The following is a 19,653-nucleotide window of genomic DNA, read 5'->3' on the forward strand; positions in this document are numbered from 1 at the left end:
AGCTGCATGAAAAAGGGTATTGATTAGTGGGACGGCGTGCACGTGTTCCGCCTAAATAAATACACTGCCAGAGCTGATATTTTCTGTCACGGGGCCACGTGTGCATTTCGGTGTGTGTGTGTGTGTGTGCGTGTGTGTGTGTGTGTGTGGCAGAGGGAACCCGGAGAAAGGAAGCGAGTGAGGCGGGTGAGAAAAAAAAAATCGAGGTGTGGAGAGATGCGCAGTGAGAGAGAATGGGAAAATGCGATAATGAAGGAAGAGGGTGTGCGGGGGGGACAAGGCATTTTTTTAGTGCGCTGTAAGGCGCGGAGGATGTAGCAGGAACAGCAGCAGAAATATGGTCCATCGTATAATTTGACGGAGATATATTCTGTCGTGTACCAAGCTGCGAGCCGTTAACTGTTGGGCTTGTCACGGTATTTCACTCTCGGGAGACGCGGCTCAGCTCCGCCCACGTGTGCCAAAGTCGGCCTTCTTGCAGGTGTGAATGCAGTGGCGTCAACGTCCTCTGGTAACGTGTTCCCAGGAGATATTTAGTCGGGAATTGTAGAAAAACGAGAAAGGCATGTACCCCCCCCCCCCCGCACCCCCCCAGCAGCGATACTGTACATTCCACCGAAAACAAGAGCATTTGGGAGAGCACAGAATTTTGCCACGGCCCAACCAACACCCGTACGCTCCCCAAACTTTTTCGCCCCACGGGCCGGTTTCATGTCAGACAAGATTTTCTGGGACCGGCCTTTAAAGGTGTGCTGGATAAATACAACAAAATAATATGACGTGACCTGCATGTCAAAACGGTGCTATTTTCGAAACATAATTCCAAACACGAATCATGACACGAGGGACGTCCCATCTGGTCGCAACACTCTCCGGTCCCTATGGTAACGTTTACACGCGCCTTCAAAATAAGATACGTCACAAATACAAAGTGCATGAAAAGCGGCGAACGTGACCTGACCTTGAGCCTTACCCTCATGGTATGTTCACAACTTTTGATTGATCCGAGCGCGCGATGACATCAGGACCCAAACATTGCATTTTGCCAACAAGCAGCCCCCCCCCCCCCAATTATATTTTGTTCGGATCAAACGTGTCGGCGATTGTGCACCTTCAAGGAATACTTCAAACGCGCACCGACGAAGCGCGTTTGAAGCGTTTGCACCACGACGTCACGTCAGAAGCCGTCGCTGGCGTGCGTGCGGCTCTCAAAGAAACACCTGCGCCACTTGGAAACTTTATTGCTCTTTTAAGTAGCTGCAGGCAAATTAACTTCTTCGCAAGGCGCTATCATTCGACTGTGGGGAGCAGCAAAGGGAGAAATTGTGTTTGGGAAAGAGAAAAACGCGAAGGTGGAAAGATCCCACACGGAGCTTCCCGGCTTCGAGTGTTGTGAGTTGAACAAGTCATTTGACTGCCAGCAGCCCAGACAACAAAGCTCATCTTTTTCAGCAGCCCTGGTTTGTTTGGGGTTTTGTTTTTTTTCCTTGACTTAACATGGAGCGGATAGAGCAGCGTGCCAAAAGGCATTGTGTTCGATGCCAAAGTCCGGTCTAGCAGTCCAGCACAAACCCCTCGATGGCGATAACGACACTTTATGAAGCCCTCGGCGTTGCAAGCTCTGAGGAAGTCCGCCCATCTTCTACGGTGCGGATCCCCGACGGGGTCGTGGCTCAGCCGGAGCTTTTTGCCAGCTGACTTTGAGCGACTGGTAATGGGGGGGGGGGGGGGGGGGGGGGGGGGGATACACCCTGGACTGACTGGGCGCATAACCGACAAAAAAACGTTGGCGTCAGAAGAGTTTCAGGTCATTCCCCTCTGACGCTGGCGCCTTGACTTGTCGCGAACGCACTTTACTCAGTTTACGGCTCTCCAACTGCCTTTCGTTCAAAGTCTGCGGCAAAAGGCTGCAGCTCCCCGCAAGCAAGCAACAGGAGAACGGCGACTCGCAAACACTGCGACGCGGCGCATTGTAATGTCCTGAGGTGCGGCCGACGGGCAACGTTAGCCAATTTCGTTTGCTCCAAAGCTGGGTTACGTTTTTTTGGGTCGAGTCGTACAAACGTTTTGGTATTGGGCCCCGTCGCACCGTGCGGCTTCATTCCCTTCTGTCACGCAGAGTCGTGAAGCTGCTCCCTGCTGCCGTCGGCCGCGGCCGGAGTCGATCAGACCGCGTCGCAATCCGACGGTCGATACGCAACGCGCGCGGAACGAATGCGCGGCGCCGCAAATGTGTCGGCCATTTACGAGAAATCGCCCCATCTGGCGGAAAGGGCTCCTTTTCCCCAAGTGAAGGATATTTGCTCTTTCCCTCATTTGTGCACAGAGCGTCCTTGCTCCATAGCTAGGGCGCACCATACGGATACGACACAATACCAAGATGAGACGGTGGCAGCGCGGTGTGGTCCCCACAACTTGTGTTTCTTGGCCATTGTGTGTGCGAGATACGGCATTGCTGGGGAGCTTCAGAGTGCAGCTGGAGCTCAATGCTCTCCGTGCTAATTGGCCCAGACTTCAATCACAGCCAGCGGAGTGTGTTCTCTGTCGCAAGAGATCCGGTCTCTCTCTCTCTCTCTCTCTCTCTCTCGCTCTCTCTCCTGCACACGCCGATTTGCGATGCGAGCGTCTAACTCCTCGCTTCATGCCTCCCTTGCCTCCCTCTGCATCATGTTGAGCTCCAGTCGCCATGTTCCCTCCTCTCCCAAGGCATACATTTCTTTATCTTTGCCTTCTTTCGCTAACGCCTTACGCCCCCCCCCCCTCTCCGACCTCCCTCCCCCGCTCAGCGGCAGCTCGCCTTCTTCCCTCTTTGATCCATGTCATGTCGACGAGCTGCCGGCAAGTGATCAGTGCAGCACCACGCGTCCTCTAAAGGCTGGGCGATAGGGACGAAAATTCTTTCAACGGAATGAATGGAAGCCACTTGAGTGTAAAAATGAGTTACCAAATTCACAAAAACAAAAGAAAAGACATATAGTCATTTTGAACGTTCATTGTTGCACATCACAAAAATGAAAATATGACCTACAGTATGAAGACAAATAACATGGCTGTTATATTATAACCAGTGAATACACTCTGGATGTTATTGGCCGCTCCTCTGCTTTTCGGACGGTTGTGCTTATCATGCAGCTGCTGCATTATTTCTCTCCCGACACTTCCTAATTTAGCTGCTAATTTGCCGCTCAATCAGTTAATCTCAGCTGCAACGCGGTTCCGGACAGACTCGTGTTCAAATTTCTACCGCTACCGCACCACCAACCACTCATTCTGGTGCTGAAGTACCATTTCCCCGTTAGCTTAGCGGTCAGCATGGCTTCTTCTTGCTCGACGTGTCCCGTGTTGAGCAACTCCTCGGGCTCCTTCAGTGATCATGATTCTTGTCAGAAGTGTGACAGGCAAGGATGAGTTACTTCAAGGAGAGAATAGCGTTCAGCTGTGCTAGCTAGCAAGCCGTAGCTCATACCTGGTCTGTCACACACTGCTGCGGCAGAGCAAGTTAGCGTAGCGGCTAGCATTCCACCGCGAGTTCCCCAAGCAGTAAAGCTGAGAGCTTGGTGACTGTTCAACATGGACGCGCTGCTCGTAGCCTTGTCACAACAACAACAGCAAGACTGTGCCAGCAGGCGGCAGCCCCCCCCCCCCCCCCCCAACATTGTGATCAGACTTTCTTGAAGACATTTTCACACTGAGACAGATACGCCAACAGGCGGAAGAGTCCGAATCTCTACTTTTTGCCGTCTACCACATATAGCGTACTGTCTACCGCGCAGCAAGTGCAGACAAGGCCAACTTCCTTTTATCTCAATAGGAGACGCTATCAAATTGATCAAATTATCTATCAACGTCTTATACTGCCAGATCCGTTCAGATGCCAATATTCCCAAAGAACAAAAAAACTTCCATTAGCGCTTGATGCTTCCGTGAACATGTTCTTTTTTTCCCCCCCCCTTGTATGGAACAGTGACAAGTCGAGAGGGGGGCTGATTTAAAACAGGAAAAATCAACTGCGACTATCAGACGAATGCTAATATGTTGTAATTATCCACGCGCTCATTCAGAAGCACTCAAATATTCAGACAAGATGGGCAAACGATGGCTGCGCTCACATTGCCATTAACCCGTAAAAGCTGCGCTATCCCCCCCCCCCCCACTCCCCCCTTATCATCTTTTTAAGGAGAAGCCTGACGTAAAAACACCACCCAAAACATTTCCATCTGCCCTTTTGGTGCTCTATAACCTTTTGCCGGGACAAACGGGAGCAACCACCTTGACATTCCACTCTGGTGTGCCTCTTTGACGTCATTTTATTTTGACATTTCGAGTCCCCTTCGATTTCCATGCGGTCACTGGGAACTGATTTTGAGCTTCGGGCCATCTCAGACCTCAGATTCAAACGACCCCTTTTTGAACCCTGACTGAAGATTCCTTCCTGTCAGAAGCCGCCGGAGCATTTCACGATATACGTTGAGGGGACATCCATTTCATTCTTTGACTGGGAGGATCCGCCTCCCTTTGGTTTCTTCTCTGCATTGGCGGAAACGAGATGGATTTGACCCTGTACCGTACCGTATGTGGTCCGAGATGGGAGCCGTGTCGGATTTTTTGTAGATATGATGATTGAAAAAAGAAAAATGAGCCCCTACACCAGATGAACTTGGGTAAACATACGTTGCGAGTGACACGGTCTCGTCTTCTGCGCATGCGGGACCGCTTTGGAGACCAAACAGATGGAGGTCGCATTTAACATGGAGTGTGAATGCTTCTACTCAAGTGGATTCCGAGAGCACTTTACACCAACCACCGCCGTATACCAAGTGCCGTGCGTGGAGCAAAAAGAATTCATTCAAGGTGGTCAGACAGAGGGCTTGCCCGATGTTGATTCTAAAGAGAGGCTCCGTCGGCTCTCCGAGCGTCCGCTTAGTTCCCGGTACCTCTCATAGTGTCTGGTCGCATCCCTGAGCCACTGGAGCCCGGAGAGGTGAGGTGGGCCAGGCCATTTCAAGATTTGAAAACAAATACCAGAATCGTAAAAAAGAAGTTTAAAATGTATCGGGAGCCAGGAAAGGGATGCCAGAGGAGGAGTTACAGTCTGTGCTCCCTCTTACGAGTAAGGGGGGCAGCATTCTGGACCAACTGGAGACGCTTCGTGGAGGACAGTGCATTATATTAATCCAGCACACAAAGTTAAAAAAAATAAAATAATCAAATGTCACCTCAAAACCCGAATTGAGCGCGAAGACCCACAGTGTGAACCAAGTACGAGTTATTCAAAAATGAAAAATATCCAAGCGCATGAATGACTCACTGTCAAATCTGTTATTATAGATATTATAGATACCTGTTATTCCACTCTTTCAAATATTTGGGTGATCTTATTTCGCCACTCGAGCGGGGCAAAATATTAGAAACACCTCACTCGGTATGCTAAACAGTTGACAGCTCAATCATGGCTCCTTTTCCTTTCTGCTTGATGAAAATAGAGTTGATTTCGCAGCGGCGTCAGCGTGCAGCGCATTTACATAATGTGCTGTACGTTCATGAATAAAATGCCAGGCTCCGATTGCTGTTGCTTTTTTTTTTTTTAAAAGCAAGTCGCCAAAAGAAAAACAGCAACCTAATGCATCGGCACTTTTGGACCTATCGCCAATAAGGCTTGCCGCACTCTAAGCGCAACTAAACTGGACAATCGCAAAAAAAAAAAAAACCCCCGCACATTTGGCGATTGAACCTGGCACACCGACTAACTCGCTGCAAACGGCAAAATTGCGACCTCTGGTGTTCTTATTGGGAACGCACTTATTTAGACTCCGCATAGACTTGATCGGCCGTTCATATCGAACTCAATGGCGGCATATCTAATTGCCGGCCATTCGTGGAAAGTCAGCGCAGACGCGTTTATTCGTGTTCGGCCACGTCGCTCAGTGTGTGACCTGCTCTATCGTATGCTTCAGAGTATGTACATTTTGTTGTTGCTTTACAGTCAAGCGATTATTCCGTCAGTCCTTCGCACGAGCCGCACTGTGGCTTCCACTCCGCTCGCACCGGCGCTTCCATTCATTGGCGCATTGATTGGCCAGACACTGGGGTCGCCTCGCCACATCTAAATCGGTCCCTAATTAAAAGAAGCATGATGAAAAGCTGATCTTCTCGAACCACCTGCAAGGAGAAACGCGTTTAACGCAACCTGCCCGTGCATGGCAATGATTCATAATCTGATTGCGGGGATAAACGAGATTAGAAACGGCACAGAAAACCTTCAGTGACGACGATCTGAGGTCGCACCAGCAGGCATCCGTCAAGGTGTGTGTTGCGCGTTGAATCGAGTCAAATGAAACCCCGCAGATAAATGGCAAATTGTTCTTTTCAAAGTAGCGAGCGCCCGGTTTCGCCGAAGCCCAGGCAGCATGTCGGCATTAAATCTGTCGCTGCATAGCAATGTCGGTTTGGAGCGGCGTTATGGCGCGGCACATAAGCAGAGGTGTTAGAAACACTTCTCTCAGCCTGTCCTATAAAGGGGAAAAGGGGAGGAAACCCCCCCCCCCAAAAAGCAGCAGAGGCAGGAGGATGCTAAGGAGTGAGCGAGGTGGAGGTGTTTTGTGGGGACTCGTACGATTCCCAAGAGACTAAGCTGGCAAGAGGTTAGTGAGGGGACTCATAGAAAGGAATCGTGTTATGCTATTACACAACCGTGGGGAGCGACTAATCTCTGGACGCGTGTTGAACACTGAAGTAAACGTCGTATATTGTCTTGAAATCAAGGCCGCCTGCTCAAACGGTGGCGCTTTACCGCGTCTTCATCTTTTCCGCTTGGGTGAATCTTAATGCAGAGATGACGTGAAAACTGCGTCTCTATTGTCAAAAGCCACCCACTATTTTTTATTTTTTTTAAACGCCAAGGAAAGAAGGCAACTCTGCACCGCCAGGTTAATCCGGTGCAGTCAGTTCAGCCCATAGGCCACGCCGAATGCCGACACTTTACCCGCTTCTATTTTCCACACCGGAGTGACAAGAGGTTCCCCGGAGTTTTGACCCGCGCCGGACACCGTATTGCCACCCCCACACACGCAAACACACAATCACACAATCACCGGTTCCGCAGTCGTTTCCGCGGGCATCAATCCCGGTGACGGACTGCCGCAAACACTGTGTGAGGTTAAACATGCCTGCGTCTTTGTGTGTGTGTGTGTGTGTGTGTGTGTGTGTGTGCGTCTCTGCCAGTCTGCCCTCCTGCTATCTGTGCCTCTCCATCTCCAACCGCTCTTTCCACGAGTCCCCGACATCGTTGAAACGTTCTAGCTCAGCTCTCGTCGGGCCTCATCCGGTCCCATCGTGAGCTGTTCCCAAGGGTTAGTTTAGTAGCCCTTAGCCGTTGCTCACTTTTTGTTTTTGGGCAACGTAGAATAAAATGATATAAAATACAAGCTATTATTACAAGCCAGCCTTTACAAAAATCTCGCTAAGTATGAATCCAGTTGCGCATTCGTTATTTTGATTGGTAGGAAATGTAAAGCACTGTGTGAGCCACCCGTATTTATACGGCTATTTCAAAAACACTTTAAAGAGTTAAACAAACGCAGGTATTTAGGTTTTACTTCCTATGCTGAACATAAAAGAGAGACCGTTTTAAGGGGGGAATTTCATTAAAAAACAATAAAGAATTAACAATAGCCTTCAGGCCAACACGCTTACGACCATTTAAAGTCTGATTAACCCGAAATGAATTTCAACAGTTTTTTTCTCCCCCCCCCCCCCCCAACTTTTTTGGGGTTCCCTTTCATCAACTCATTTTTGCATTCAGGAGATTTTTTTTTTTCAAAATTTTATTCACGGTTTGATTTTTTTTTTTTTAAACCCTTTCAGGGACAGCTTATCATGTTATCAGGTTACAGCATGAAAGGGTTAAAAATCAGCCATAATTCCAAAAGGGAGGTGGCAGCAGCGGCATGACCTTTTTCAGATTTAAGTCAAAGGTGGAGGGAATTAGGTACTGTTCCAAATTCCGGACAGCGATTGCACAAAACCTTCAGAGTTCTGATGAGACAAACAAACAAAAAAAAGCCACTTCTGCTTTCGTTCCATTCGTGGTGGAAAAACACTTTAAATGATTTACCTTGGTTCTCATTTTCTCAATTCGCAAAAATCTGGTATCAGAACGGTGGCGTGTGGACTTTTTCGATCCACTTTACTTATGTGACACTTCTCGGCATTGTAATCCAAGAACTTAATAAGGAGGCAAGAGATATGAGAAATTTGAAGCGCAATGAATATTTTAACGCAAATCTGAGGAACAAACGTCAGGGACAGGAAGGCGATCGCCTTAGGAAGCGCTCTGATGAATTTAGGAGGGCTGGGAGGACGGGAGGACACGGGTGAGGATGATGGGAGCCCGGAGACGTCGCTAAGCTGGTGAATGATGGCGGCCAACGCGCAGTGGAAAGAATAACAGAGAAAGAGAGAGATTGTTTCAGTCTGGTCATCGCGCCTGTCATGAGCTGAAAGGCCCGGCGACGACTTCTGCTTGTGATCGGAACATAATTGGTTCTAGAAGATCTGCTTTTAGGCAGTCCAATGCTGCGAGCCGCATGTTGATGTTGGGTTAGCCCGGTGGAGAGGGGGCGGGGGGGGGGGGGGGGGGGGGGGGTCACGTGACAGCCGCTACTTCGATGCTAACTTTGCTGAGCTTGCGCACACACACACACTGCAGATGCTTCTTGGATGTGTTCATTCACGTGAGTTTGCTCCATTCCGACTAATTAACTTGGCTTGCTAAGAAGAAAAATCGATCGAAGCAATGGAGGCCGAACAAGGAAGCAAACGAGCACAACAAGCTAACGGCGGGCTTTGATGTATCGGAGCCGAGTCACTTGATGAGCTGTCATGAAGGTTACGAATACACCGGGGCTGCACTAGTTTGCATCAATGTGGGAGCAAAGCCGACCTAAGTGGACTCAGCATCTGCTTAGGGCACCGCAAGCACTAGCCACCGAGGCAAAAAAAAAAATAAATACATGTCTGCAGTGCCCAGGAACATAAATTGTTAGGATAAGTCCGGCTGCTCATGAATCGGTGGCGATTCAAATCGAGATTCATGTCGGAGTGGAAAAGCGATCGTTGAATCCGAATTTCCAGACGCGGATCTGAACGAATCGCATTAATATTGTTGCATGCGTTGTCATGCTCATTATGCGCGGCGTCGGTAGGCCCGCGTGCGTGGCGGCTAGCCGGCCGGGCCCTTTGGAGGGATACTCCCCGCAAACGTATGCGCGGGTGTGGGTGTAGTTAGCCAAGTGAATGAGCGTTACGTCAACTGCTAAGCCGCATACTCAATGACGCCCACCTCGGCAGTGTCTCAATGCGTCTGTCGTTGGTTAGCCGCCAACCTGTCATTCACTCCGTCACGCCTGAGCAACAAACAAAGCGCACGAGCCAACATCATCACAGATATGGCTAGCTAGCCTGCTAGCTTAGCTACAGCAGTACATGCGCTGATGTTATTTGAACTTTGTTGTTCTTGCTTTTGATTTTTTTTGCTTTGTTTGTTTTTTTTTCGAACCAAAAGTAATTAACCTGATGACACGTTGACAGTGAACGTCTATAGTTATATAATGTAGCTTCCGTTAGTTAATAAGTTGGCTTCAAGCAAGCTAAACTCTCCAGCACGGAGAGGGAACAGGGCGAACCATCGCTGACTTTTATCAATCGTCCTCCCGTTCACGGCATGACACGCTCTCAAAGAATTACCAAAGGAGTACAGTGGGATACCCAATTGGCTCCCGGTTTTCTCATCTTCAAAGTCAATTAGTTTTGTTCGTCCCATCCGCCTGTCACCGTCGGACACGCCGTAGCGTCTCTTCAACGTCTAATTAGCCGAAGCTGGCTGACGTCTTACTGTAGCTTGGAAACTCGGACTTGTTGACTTTGCAGATCAAGATTTCGTATCGTAAGTGCTTTTTGAATGTTTTTTTTTTTACTCACTGGTGGACTTGTGGTCCCGGGAACGGACCTCGGCTTTATCTTCTGCTTGCGCTCGCGTAGGTTTTCTCTCTGCTCATTCAATTAAAAATGTGTTTCGTGAAAATAGTCAAGGATATTATTTGGGGCGGGGGGATTATAGTTACTTGCAGTCTGGAAAAGCAAAACTGTTTTTAGCGGTTGAATGTTTAATTTCTGATGAGAATGAGGAGATCGATTCAGTTTGAAGTTCCCTCTTGTTCAAAATTGGTAAAACGCCGCAAGCTCGCTGAAATTGCGAGAGTCCGCATGGAAGCACTTGACGGTGCCTACCGGGACACCAACAGTGAAAGGCAGATGGTTAAATCACTTTTCAGGCGCCGCAAATGAAAAGAATTTTTGCCGGAGCTAAATGCGACAAATATATAGCGGGGAAACTGGGAACCCCCAATTGCTTACATTTTTCTTTTTTTGGGGGGGGGGGGCATTAGCAAGTCACAGGAGAATTATGACGTCATATTATTCAGCTGGAAGCTGTAAACTCGAGACACATCTTTTTCAAAAATATACTGAATTTTTTTTGTGGTGTGGCGGGGGAGAATAATATCTGACACCTCACAAAGTCGGCATATTCCCCATCGGGAATTTGAACTGAAGTTTGTAATAATAATAAATGGCGTGCACCATCTGCGGACTTTGCCCTGTCGGTAGGCAATCGCTAGCAGCCCGATAACCTCTGCGACGGCTGTCCGACAGCAACAAAGTGAATATAGAAGCGCTTCATCAAGGCAACTCTTAACGCTGAGAGGAACACCCGCATCACGGGCCGTAATCGCACTAAAGCAACAACCCGCGATCTCGTTCAAGACTAATTGAGGCTGTATGCTAATGAGCTTCACCTTTGTGACTGCTGTGCTGAAGATCGATGTAGGCGGGTGGAGAGGATGCTCTACTTCTCATGTTAGATCGCACAGTTTTTAGTCTGGATTGAAAAGCATTTACACTCGGCCGGGGGCTGACTTCGCTGCCGTGCAGCATATCGGCAAACGGCGGCTTCACCATATTCGCTTCAAACAAGACGAATTACGATGACAAGCTCGAGCACATACTTGCAGCAAGATGTTAAATACGGCGGTAACATTTTACCAGTGTTGCAAGGCATGTGGTCTCATTTGCGGTCGATAGAAAGTGGCAAATGGCCGCCCCTTTGACGGACAAAAAAAAAAAAAAACGGTACGTTTTGCTGCTTAACTCATATTCCACAAACACAATCGTCATTAGAATGCCGTCTTGAGACTAGCGCAGGCGCATAGAAAGAAACTATTTTGTGACTAGAACTCATTTTGTGCACCGTGGCCAAGATTGGGTTTCTTGAAAGACTAATTAACAGCATATGCAATGAATAGTTTATCCAAATAGATATTTGCGCCGTTTCCGAATCCGCTCATTGATCTTTTTTTTTTTTTCCAAAACTTGCTGATTGGCCTAAAAAAAAAAATCATGATTGTTTGAAGTCTAATATGAACACACACTAATCACATTTGTTCTCCACAGAACCAGCAAATCGGGATAAGGTCAGCCCAAGCCACGACTGGACCGGACCGATTGAACTTTTCTTGTTCGTCTTCTGCGGCGTCAATGAGTGGTCGGCAAACTTAGCGTAGTGACGCATTGCTGTCGCCAACTGTTTTTGTTCCTCCATTTCAAGGAAACCGCCGTGAATTCATGTGGGCCGGATGTTGTGAAGTTTGGTGCTGCCATCTAGTGGTTGGAGGGGGTCTGAAGTGCGCTCGCATATTTGCACTCAACAGAAGACAAAAAAAAAAAAACTATTGAAAAATGGCAGACAGATGCACGTTCCATATAAGAACGGCTTGACGACTTTATTCTCGTAACTCCTCAACGTGCCACCAGCCTCCCCCCCCCCCCCCTTTCCGCTGCTTTTACTCATCTCTCCCCATCCGCCCTCTGCCTTCTCTCCACCTCCTCGCACCTCCCGTCGTGCCGGCCTCACACCCGCTGTCACCACCAGCACCTCTGCAAAGCAAAGCTCCGTCAACGCACGCACGACTTTCCGGGGGCAACTGTACGTAAACCGCGTGGGGGTCTGAGCCCCGCAGTCAAAGCGCCACTTCCCCGCCAGAGGCGCAAAGCAAGCGGCGGCGGTGCGCCTGCGCGCAGATGATGAGCAGGCATCGCTCACCTGTGGGTGCGAAGGAGCAGATCGGAATGGAGAGCGGCTAATTAGCAGAAACGGGCGGGTGGGGGGGGCGAAAACACGCAACACAACGCGTTGGTTGCCAATTTGCAGCTGCGGTGGGTCTGACACTCGGTTACTGCAGCAAATCTGCCAAGAAATAATGAAATAAAACGACACTCGTGCGGGCTCGCTTGTGGTCGGCGGCCTCAACTTCAGCCTCGGCGGTCTCTGTAGACCTCGGGGGGGCACGGACTGATGAGGGCGGACCATAGCGGGGCTAATGCTGATGCTGCCGATCACGGTGGCGGTTTGTTCTGCACCTCAAGCGACGTGCACCGCGAGGCGCAAACAAAAGTTGGCGCGGGAGCCCGCGGACCAAACTCCTCGTGCCTCGCGCCCTGCCTGCGCGAGGGGGCACAAAAACACAAAAAAAAAAAGCCAAAATGAGCCGCCGCGTCTGCCTGGCGGAGTCCGACCGCAAACGGGTTGGCGGCCGGCTGCTTTGTCATCCCGCCGCGATCGTCGGGACGAACGGGGGGGGGCGATCCTGCGGCAGGCAGGCACAAACCCAAAGCCGGGAGCGCACGGCAGGCGAGGAGAAAATGAGCATCAACGGATACGATCGCGCATCCGCAGCGGTGCCGCGGCGCGCCGGGTGTTTGAGCACTTGGCGCAAAGTCGCCGGAGTGAAATTCCTCGCAAACGAAATTGCTCCCGTGCCGCCGCCGCCGCGGCGAAGATTTTTTGCTCATGACTCAACGGAATGCCGACGAGCGCGCCGGGCGCAACATGCGGCTGCTGACTTTTTGCGGGCGCACCAATGACAGAAGGGTCAAATGCGCTAGCCGCATGCACCTCGCCAGCCCCCCCCCCCCCCACCCCCCGGCCGTCCAACATGCCGACAACCAGCCCCGCGTTACCCCCGCCTTGTCCACCTCCTCCTCCGGCGTCAATGACGCTTACTTCTTTCCCAGTCACAATTAATCCGATATATGCGCGCGCGTGCGTGCGTGCACGTACGTACGTGTGTGTGCGTGTGCGCGTGTGTGTGAGCACTGCAAAGATGATGAAAATAAAGGCACTTACTGTTTTTCACCAGCCTTTCCCCCCTCTTTCCGTGCGTCCCTCCATCCTTTTTCACATCCTTCCGTTTTGAGGTATCCGTTTTTGCGCGCGTGTGTGTGCGTGTGTGTGTGAGCGCGCGCGTGTCCCCCCCCCCCCCCACACCCCCTGGGCGCCTCGCACACACTCACTCACTCACGCACGCACACGCACACACACTCACACACACACACACGCAGAGATATGCCGGGGAAAATATCTCTCAAAACATACATATATGATCTACGTGTATCCTCGGATCTCTCTCTCTCTTTCTCTCTCGCGCTCTCTCTCTCTCTCTCTCTCTCTCCCTCCCCCCCACTCTCTCACTTCTCTCTCCCCTCTCACACACACTCTCCCTCTTTGACTGTCTTTTGGTTAAAATTCAGTATAGGCGCCCCGTCACCTAGCAACCGTCAACCTCTCTCTCTCTCTCTCTCTCTCTCTGTATCCCTCCCTCCTCAGCCCCCCCCCCCCCCCACCATCACTGGCGACACGTGTTGAATGCTAAACTTAGTGGAGCAGAATAAAATTAATAAAGGGATGGAGGCTCTAGCCAAGCCCCCCCCCCTCCCACCTCCCACCTCCCAACACCAACCCGCAACCCCATCACCACGCCCCCCTCCCCTTATACTGCCTCTCCTCTCCCGCTCTTTCACTCTTGTGCGTATCATAATGCAATATAAATATTTACCAGAACCACTCAGCCTTCTGATTGCGCCGCCCTCCCTCCTCCTTCTCTGAGATCTTCTGCGTTAACCCCTCCCACCCCGCCCTTCTCCTTCCTCATCCATCCATGCATCCGTCCATCTCCAGCACCAAACGGCGAAAGCTCCACATTTGATTGTCAACCAGTTGGCATTGTGTACGGTGGATATCAAAAGTCTACACACCCCTGAAATTGTGTGGGTGATATCCAAAAATGAGATTGACAAGAATCGTTTCAAAACTTTTTTGCTCGCCTTGAATGTGCCTGATAACCTGTGCAACTGGATTCGGGGGTTCTTTTCTCATTTTGAAAGGGAGAGTCAAAATGAGCAATCAAGAAAAAAATATATATGGTTGCATTAGTGTGCACACCCTCTGAAATTGGCAGTGTTCAGAATGAACAAATTACATTGCAACTCCGGTTAAGAGGGAGTCAGTACACCATTTAAAGAGCTTCGCATTAACTATCGAGTGAATTGTCGGTTTTCTAGTAGGCTTTTCTTGACAAGGCTTTGAGATAACACTGCCACTCTTTCTGTAACTTAATCACGTTTGACTTGCGCTTGCAATTCCGTCACTTCAAACTTCACCACTTGTACATCTTTTGCCTAAAGGGTGCCGGAGCCTATCCCAGCGGTCTTCAGGGGACACCCTGAACAGGTTGCCAGCCAATCGCAGGGCACACAGAGACCAACAACCATCCGCGCTCACACAATTAAGAATCAAAATGGCCGCTCGCGACTCCACACGTCGTCCGCCGTGACGGGCACTTTGAGCGCATCGGGCACATACGGCGCCACGGCTTCGAACGTGGGCTGATCGAGCTGACTGCGCTCCAGATGGTGCGGAAAGACGGCTGCCGCGTGATAAGGGATCCGCTTCGGTGATATGTACACGCTCACTCGCCGCATTCGCCGGCCCGATGTCTACGTGACGACTTTGCCTTACGGCGGCGAAGGTGACGTGGCAACTGTTTGCATATTTCTCTTGGTCACCCGTTTGCCACACGCACTTCATCTCGATTGGCATTCGTCAATCAAGTCGCGCTCATCATCGCAGCTCACCACAGCTGCCCCCCCCCACCCTCTTTTGAATGCCACCCGCCACCTCCGCGTCTCTCTGCGCCTCATATTGGAAGGGCAACGAGAGGCTTCGTGAAGGCATGTGTTGGTATGCGTCGCCAACTCTATTGACGCCACTCTGCGGGCGTGCGTCAGTGCCGGTGCCCGCTTTCCCTCCTGCCAAATTCTCTCGACTTTAGTGTCTGCGTGAGTGTCGTTTGCGCTTGTGTGCGAGTTGAGAATGTTGCCGTTTGGTCTAATCTGATGCGATTGGACTCTCCTATCTTCTATTTACGCATCTGTTTAGCTCCGAGCAAACAACCAAACAGTAAGTCTCGCTCTCTGTCTCTCGCGCGCTTTCACAAACACACACACGCACATAAACGTACGCTGTGTGCACACGCAGGCATGCACTTAACATTCTGTGCTGGATGCCATTGTCCTTCTCTATTCTGAGCAGATATAAAAGGACCAAGGAGGTTTGAAGAGGGCTTCCAGTGACCCCGCCCTTTTCGGCGGGTGTACGTTCCAGACGTATCGAGTGTAATTCATAAGAGGCAACGTATCAAAGCGAGGGGGTTTCAGCCGAGTCGCCGCGCAGAGGCTCGAACCTCTGCGCTCGGCAACCTCCACGAACTGGGGGGGGGGGGGCTGGCTGCCCTTCAAGAAGAGCGTGGGATGCCATCGCGCCTCAGCGGACAAGAAGTCGACGTCATGGTCAAGCTGCAATCGATACTCAAGGCCACGTGTATCCATATGCAACGTTTTATTTCTCGAAATAAATCTGCCAATGTTCACATTTCCAAAAGATTATGACCACAACATTCCTGGCAAAATCACAATTGTCCCAACAGCGCTGAGTCATCTCGAGACCAGGCCCCGGGGGGGGGGGGGGGGGGGGGGGTGGTGCTACTCATGTGGCCCTCGGGGGCTCACCCCGGGGCCCGCCGTGCCGCGGAGGATGGCAGCGCCTCCGTGGCTGACGCACCCGTATTGACAAATGTGACTCGGCACGTGCGATCAAAGCGAGCGCGGCCGAGGAATCTCAGAGTGACAGCAGCCCGTCGTCGTCGCTGAGAGGTGCATTTAAACAGCAAATGGACGAAAACGTTCTGGTGTCTCGGTGGCCTGAGGTTTGGGACTGCAACATATATGTCACACCGTGACGGGCAATTTGTTCGGCACCTTGAAGTGGCCTCCGGTAGAGGCTGAACTCCCCCCCCCCCCCCCCCAGATCCTGCCAGGCTATTAGAGATGATCACATTCCACTTTTTTTTACTCACATTAAAAAAGACCACTTCAAAAAAAAAAAAAAAAAAAAAACAATAACGGGGCTGTGAATAATGAATCCCAATCTATGGCTCCACGAGCAGCTGAAAGGGAATGCAATGGAAGCCCTCAGAAAAGATAAGGCCAAATAATTGAAACGGTGCGAGGATGTGCAAAGAGAAGCATTATTAAGAGTTAAAAATGAAGTCGGCTAGTGTACGGGAAGGAGGCCGCCGCCGCTTGATGAAGCTATTACAGTGCGTGTAATGCGTCCCCCCTTGATGAGCACGTTGGCCCGCATCAGGCAGTACAGCGGCGCAATTCCAATCCGACGTCGCACAATTGCAATTCCTGGAAGTTACTTGAGCATTTGGATGATGCAACTGCATCGTGCCCTCGTTTACTGTGCAGTTAATTTCACAACACCATGTTTGGATTTCATTCGACTGTATATTGGATTACATTTCGACGAAAAAAAACCCGGAAACGCTTGAATAATAACCAACGCGTCTCTCCCTACCCCTGCTCGATAGAATGTGATTTATATATTAAAAAAAAAAAAACAAGATGACGACGAAACTAAATAAATGCTCCGCATGCGTTTGACATACACTTCTGATTTTACTCCAATTACCTGCCCGTGTTTTTTTTTATTTTATTTTTTAAAGACAGACGACTTAAGTCTGCCAGGTTAATGCTCCCAGATAATGGGAAATGCCGAGACGGGTTAACATATAGCAACTGTTTTTCACTGTTGTAACGCTTTAAGGGGGAACATTTGATCGCAAACGGTGAAGCAACACACATAGACTGACCATATCCCAGTAGCCACAGGCGTAGATTCTTCATCCACAGTGAAGAGCAACTAATTACGTGCCCACAACCCCTCCTCCCTTTTATTTTTCTTTATTCCATAAAAAAAAACGTGAGTCTGAGTTTTGTTGTCTTAATAATCTTGCATTAATAGCGCTATGTGCGGAGGTGGCGTTTTTTTTTTTTCCTAGTTCCGACACTGTGCCCCCTCATTGGAGCATAATTTTGAAATTGCCTTTCTTTTTATTGCCTTTGTTTCTCCCTTTCCCATTTAATCAATCGAGACGCTGACTGGCAACCGGTCAGCCCTCCCATTTTGTCTCCCTCTGGTGGTCAACGTCTTTTTTGTCTCTTGGACGTTGTTGTACTGTTCAGGCTATTCTCGTTTGACAAACCACCAGAATGACCATGAAGTCTTATGTTTGGAGAGTAAGAACCTGGGGGGGACAAGGATACTTTGGACCAACCTTTAGAGAATGACTCGCAAATGTATAAAAAAATTTAAAAAAGCACGACTGAGCCTTTTATGTAGATACTGCGGCAACCGAAACATTGCTCGTCACCGATATTTGTCCAACCAAATGGCATATTCTATTTTTTTTTTTTTTTTTAAGTGCCAATCTCAAATCCCGCTTTTTACTTCACGCAGCGAGTCCGTAATTTGCCAAGGCAATCAAGTCCCGGGAAAGCCTAAAAATGCCGGAGAAGGCGTAAGGAAAGTGATGCAGTGTCGCTTTTTCCAAGCGTCTCTTAATTCCTCCACCTAACACTCGATTAGCGCATTTACTTTGAAATGACTTGCTGAGTTGATCTCGTTCACACTCTCGCTTTCTCTCTTTCTCGCTCGCACACCAGGGCAGAAAGTGAGAAAGAGCGACAATTGAATTTTCTTTCCATCGCAGAGCGAAATAGATGAGGAGGCGGTGGGGGGTACGTGGGGGGAGTCCGGCCACAGTGTCGGGCTCTGTCGCACCCGCTCAACATGATTTTAATCCATTCCTCTCACACACACACACACAAGCGTATATCCAAATCCTTTTGACTCCATCTTGGAATAAATGATTCCATTTTCTTTTTGGTCCATGGCATCGCTATCCGAGCGTAGCGCTCCTCCACTCGTGTCCCTGCGGAGGGGCCCGATGAGTACGTTGGGTTAGCGCCCTTCTGATCACGGGTCCCCCCCCCCCCCCCTGAAGGCCCTTCCACACCCCCCGTCATCCGGCTGCTCACACATGCTGCAGCATGGATTCCGTTATTGTTTGTCCGCAGAGACAAAACAAGTATTTTCCTCCATCCTCGGTGGAACTTTTCACATGAATGATGACATTGAAAACACCGGGCAACTTTTCGATATAATTCATCCGCGAACACGCGTCACTGTAACGGATGGAATTCTTCGCAGATCGCCAGGGCTTATGAATATGTAGCGATAGGAATTATTCTTTTGCGTTGACTTGGACGCCGGGGACTTGATTACATTTTAAAACGGTTCGCTGGGTGATTGCGCGGCGTGTTCATCGCTTGTTTGTGTGATCAGTTAGCACGGATCGAAACGCTGTCTGGATCTCGTAACCACGGTCGCACCTCGTTTTTTCTCGCTGCCGCCTTTCCCGGGGGGGGGGGGGGGGCGGATCCCGCGGGAGAGCCTGGGATTAGATAAGGATAAGCGAGCGCTGCATTTCATCCCGGCCATTGGGAAGGGATTCACTATTGAGAAGATGTTTTAAAAAAAATAATGAAATCACACATGGATTCACATGCAAGGGGGGTAAAAAAAAAGCCCACAGTTCCCCTCGTGGCGGGGGGCCCCTCCAGTGTATCAATTAAGGAACCGGTCCGATCAATGTGTAGCAACAGTTTGATACGCAACCGCAAGGAGATGACAGCTAATCTGACAAAACACACAACACGCGGAGACGTGAACACAACAAGAAGCTTCTCTTTTTGTCTTTTGGCCTCTTTATGCTTTCAGTCACTTGTTCAAAGGAGAACAGCATGTTTGTTGTTGTTCTTCTTCTTCTCTCGTTATGACTTTTCTCTTCTTTCACCGGACCGACTGACCTAAATACTTTTGTGATGACCGGCCCAAAACCGAGATCGCAGACATCCAGTTTGTCTAAGCAGTCAAACTCACACAAAGGGCAGTCTCGGCGCGAAAACTGATCCGAATCCGCTCCGTCGTCCGGCAGTCTAATCTCGGAACCCGGGCGGCATCACACTTAATTTCGCGCATCGTGGTGACGATTGCCCTCAATGAATGTCATTCATGTCTTCGTCACGTCTCAGCTGGACTCCAGGTCATGTATTTGACACTTCGGAGTCAGCCAACCCTCCACCAAATCTCTCCAGTTGCTCCAGAATGCTGCCGCTCACCTCTTTCGACCGCTATGAGCCACTCAAGCGTGGCATAGCGAGCAAGAATAAAACAGAACAACATTGAGAAGGGGACACAACAGTACAGGAAACTCTTTGCGTGAGCTAAGCGCGCCATCGCTGCCGTCGTGCCAAACAATGACGGCCACGCAAGTCCAACCGCATCCATTTTCT

Source organism: Hippocampus guttulatus, chromosome 6, assembly GCF_054856545.1.
Source record: "Hippocampus guttulatus isolate MCC_2025c chromosome 6, RoL_Hgut_1.0, whole genome shotgun sequence".
Lineage (NCBI taxonomy): Eukaryota > Metazoa > Chordata > Actinopteri > Syngnathiformes > Syngnathidae > Hippocampus > Hippocampus guttulatus.